Source organism: Coturnix japonica, chromosome 10, assembly GCF_001577835.2.
Source record: "Coturnix japonica isolate 7356 chromosome 10, Coturnix japonica 2.1, whole genome shotgun sequence".
Lineage (NCBI taxonomy): Eukaryota > Metazoa > Chordata > Aves > Galliformes > Phasianidae > Coturnix > Coturnix japonica.
The window spans coordinates 17,423,783-17,428,481 of record NC_029525.1 but is presented as its reverse complement, the minus strand read 5'-3'; the positions used below and the strand labels follow the sequence as shown (position 1 = coordinate 17,428,481).

Here is a 4,699-nt window from a genome sequence, read left to right as displayed (position 1 = left end):
TCCTGGTCACCCCCCCACCCCCCTCTCCCTGCTGGTTCCTATAGGGAGAACATCGCTCCTGTGATGGAGCGGAGCTGCTCGCTGTGCCAAGCAGCAGCCAGGACTGAGTGCCTGTCCCAGCACCCGCTGCCTCGCAATGATGGCTGTGCAAAGCCAGGCTGCTCCGTGGGACATGGTGGAGCTACACTGGGGTGAGCTGCTGGGGTCCTGTACCATCCACAGCTTTGGATGCAAAGCAAAGCCTGCCTGACTGCGCTGCTGAGGGCTCAGTGGAACCCCTAAAAGCAGGGCAGCCCCTTCACACTGCTGTACAGCCTCAAAACAAAGGGAACCTGAGCACAAGTCAATGCCAGAGACCAGTGTTTTGTCCCAGAGCTCTCATTCCCCTTTTCTATGAACATGGCACTTGGATACACAGAGTTATTTGGGATGCAGGTGTCCAATTGAATCCCACTGGGCTGGGTGCCCTGGGACGTCCCTGGGCTGGGAACACTCCTGCTACAAGGTCACTGCTGTGAGAACAAACCTAAGAAACACGTTTTCTATCATGTAATGCCCCCAGCACAGAGCAAAGTGAGCTGACCACACTGAGCCCCGCAGCACCCCCAGCACCAGGGCCTCCATTGCCCAGCCTTGCACACTTACACACACCCTTGCACACATGGTGTTTGCACCAGCAAAGCATTGTGCCCCTTTCCTAAAGTTCCCCATCAATGCAGGGGGAGGCATCGTTTGGAAAAGCAGCATTTTAACCACTTTTTAGCTCATTTTTAGCACTTCAGCCCTTTGTCTGGTAGCGAGGAGGGAACAAACCCAGCAGGCTGCAAACCAGGCACAGAATTGCCCGGCCATTGGATTAGGTATCGCACCCACTTGTTTTGCTGTTGCTGAATTAGAAATACTTGAGAGCAAAAAACAAACGCATTTCCAATTCCCCTTAAAGAAAAGCACTCTGCCAATAAACAAAGGATTTCCTTCTCCTAAGGAGATTATACAGCCAAGAGTCTGATGAAAGATTACTGAGTTTTATTCTCTCGCTGAGCCTCCCCATGAAATATCAGTGGATACCATAACAAGCGAATACCAAGTTGTAAAAACACCCATCCTGCGACGTCCTTCTAAATAACAACTCTGTTTGCAGAGATAAACCACGAGCTGGGAGCTGGGAACTGTGAGAAAGGTTAATGCAGTTAACGTGGAGCTAATGACATTAGCCAGCAGAACAAGCCCCTAATTCCCGAGCCACCCGGCAGTGACCTCTCCCAACAAAAACCCCATTTTTCCCCATTGGTGACCAAAGCAGGAGGCTCAGGGTGGATGGATGCTGCTTAAAACCAAACAGCATTGGGGATGTGGTTGGGGCAGAGGGCGCTGAGGCCCATATTGTCCAAATGGGGATCAAATGGGCTCCTGCAAAGCCTTGGAGATGCTGCAGGGGAAACTTGCTGTCCGTGGTGGACATTGGAAAATCCTGATTGAATGTAGTCCTGCTCCTGCGTGGAGCTGCGCTCAGCTGGAGCTGCTGGGATTAATTAGCACCAATTAGCTGATGGATACATGCAGCCCGCATGGTGCTGCAAACTGGGGCAGCTGGGGAAGGGAGGGCAAAAGGAATTGGATCTGATCATGTGGGTCTGGTGGTGCTGCAGGACACAGTGCATGGTCTATGGGAGACCCAGCAGTGACAGCACCTATGGGTGCACAGAGGGCAGCAATGGGCCCTGGGCTCTGCCCTGTGGCCAGGAAAACTGCTGCTCCAAACCCAAACCACCAGGTTTCAGAGCAAATTGGAAAGGATTTGGTTGCATTTGGGATTGAAATTTAGCTGCTAATAGGTTGCAGGGGCATTATTACCTGCTTTTGGTTGTAGTTATTGGTGGTGGCGGGTTTTTCTTACAACTCTTGCTCAGTGCCCATCCCTGCTGGCACAATGCAGGTCACATCCCTTGGACACAGTGCAGGGAACCAGTAGTGGACATCCTCCATGTGGGAAGGGCTGCTCAGTCCCAGTGCTGCAGGCATTGCTCACCATGAGGGTGCTGGGGTGCTCGTGTGGGGCTGGGCTGGAGCACACTGCACAAACCTGCTGAGAGGGACCCTAAATCCTGTACCCAAAAGGTTGCTCCCACCTCAGGGTGTCCCCAGGGAGATGTGCAGAAATGGGGCAGAAGCCTGCAGTGCCACCAAGTCCCCTTGTCCCGGCCCTGATGTTATTTGCAGACTGAGTGTGAAGCAGGATGTAGTCAGGGTCCCGGCTGAGATGTGAAGCAGGATGCAGGCACAATCCCACAAGCTGCAGGGCCTCCAGCCCCAGGATGTGTTCACCAGCCCGGCCTCCAGCTCTTTCCTTGCTGGGATAAAGTGCCATTGGGCAATGGCCACACAAGCCCTGAGCCCACTGTAGCAGATGGGAAGGGGGGGCTCATGCACTCAGGCACCAGGGGACCCTGAGATCATGTTCCTTGTGGGGAGCAAACCCACAGCCATTGCTATTGCAAGGCAAGCCCACCCTGCTGGAAACAGGAGCTGGGCTAATTAATGGGAGCCCCTGTTCCCCCATCTCACTGCATCTGGAGTCCAACACAGCACTGCGCTTCTGCCCTCCCCACTGCTCTGCTCCCCCTTCCCTCCCTGTATCTGTGGGTTTCATTTGCTGTTGCTGCTGAATGGTAGGAAGGAGAAGCTGCCTCAGTGCATACAAGCAATTACAGCATGTCGTTGTGGGGATGGGAGCTGCACAGCTTGGGCACGTCATTACATCTGCCTCCAGTGCAATGCATCACTTGCTCAAGGGAAAGTCTGCAGAGAAACACTGTGGAACCCATCCCAACTGTACGGCTGGAGAGGCTCCACTGTGCCATTACTCAGCGCTTGGCAGGCTCAGTGCTGGGGCCAGCTGTGAGGTTACAGCTCTGCCTTCCAAATGATGACACCCATGGAAGGACACAGCCCACAGCACCAGGTTGTGCGTGGGGATGTGTGAGGCAGAGCTGCAAGGACAGATGTACTGAGAGATTCCTTGCCCTGCTGGTAATGAATGACAGCTCGCCCAGGGCGTTGGGCCAGCCACAACCCAGCGCTGGATAAGGTAGGTTGAAATGAATATAGCGTGGATACAACACACAGCCTGAGCATGGCAAATCGTCCCAGATTATCCCCGGAGTTACTGCAGCTGTGAATTATATGGAGGTTAATGTTTGGGTTTCAGGCCAGATAATTTATGGTGAAGTCCAGGGATGGGCTTTAATCTGCTGCTGAAAGTTCATCTGGAATAACAATACTTGGGAGAACCCGGTGTTTGGATGCATGGAAATCCCAGGCCCTTCTGCCTGAAAGCAAAGATGTTTCCATTTAAAAGCACCGTTAGAAAGAACAAACATCTCCCTGTTACCGACTGAGTGCTCCTCTGCTCCGCTGCCATCATCTGGTTTGGATTAGGGCTGGATAAAGTCCCGCTCTGCCACGGCAGTGAGGAGGGGAGCTCAGAGCTTGGCTACTCAACCCAAGTCTGAAGTGAATGTGGCACACAACTACAGGCAAAAAGGGCTCAGGGCAATGGGAGACAGGGCAGCTCCTCCCCCTGAGATCCCCTTCTAGCAGCACATTGCCATCCCAAACCATGGGAAACCACCATGATGGGCAGCAATGACCCTCAGCACAGGGATGCTGTGGGGTTTGGGGGATTCCTGATACTAGGGAAGCCTGGGAACAGGGAGCCTCTGGATCCAGCTCCAGTGCTTCTTGTGCTTGGTGCTGATGCAGCTCCTGCCATAGCTGCTAATGTGATAACGTGATAAATTGGAAACACTCTGCAGAAGGAGGCAGAGGGAAAAGCAGAGAACTTGTCCTGTCAGCAGCGATGTTCAAACAGCGTCTCAAGGAGACAGATTCCACCAGGAACATTCATCCCCACTTTAGGTCCTGCTTCACCCCACCCCCAGGCCTGCAGCTTCACCTCACCACATGAGCTCATCACAGTCCCATATGCCAGGCAGAGCATCCCTGTGCTCTTCTGCCCTGGTCTCAGACAAAGGGCAAGGATCCCTTCTTGAGATGTCTGCTGGCATCTCGGAGGGAAGGGGCTGCCAAGTGTTGAGCAGGAAGAGATTGTTGGTAGGAAAGAATCTAATTCAGAAAACTCAAGGCATACAAGCAACAGAGGGAGATCAGGTTAAAGCCACGCACTGAGCTCCAGCCTCAGCCTCACAGCCCTTGGGTGCATCTCAAGAGTTTCCTGGGTCTCAGTATTGCCCCCATGAGCTCTCTGCAATTCATCTGTCTACATCCTCCTGACTGAGCTCAAGCAAATGCCTGATAGTGGTTTGGGTTTGAACTGAGTGTGGATTTAAGGCTGCTCTGAGCCCTCTCCTGTTGGGAAAAAGTGTGTGCTGCGTTTGGACAGGCAGAAGATCTGTGTCAGAAAGGAAAGCAGCAGGACTTGGGAGCTCCCCCCACAGCAAGGGGTGTGGAAATAGGACTCCATCTTAAGCAGAGAGCCCTGGCATGAGTCCTGGCTGTGGGAAGCCGGCCCGGGCAATGGAAGAAGGGTTTTCCATAGCTCTGTTGTTCAGTGAATGCGTTGGGCAGTTGCATCCAATATGCATTATAAAGGGAAACCCAAAACGTGTGGCCCATTTGCACTGCAGCATCCCTATGATCCCTGTGCTGTGGGGCAGGAGGAGGGAGATGGGGACGGCCC

At 53.4% G+C, this 4,699-nt stretch overlaps 1 protein-coding gene across 1 annotated transcript in view; it reads left to right on the top strand.

Moving 5' to 3' along the window:
* The window catches only part of ITGA11 (integrin subunit alpha 11), a 48,778-nt gene that overhangs the window by 946 nt on the left and 43,133 nt on the right, over positions 1–4,699 (top strand). The window lies entirely within an intron of this gene.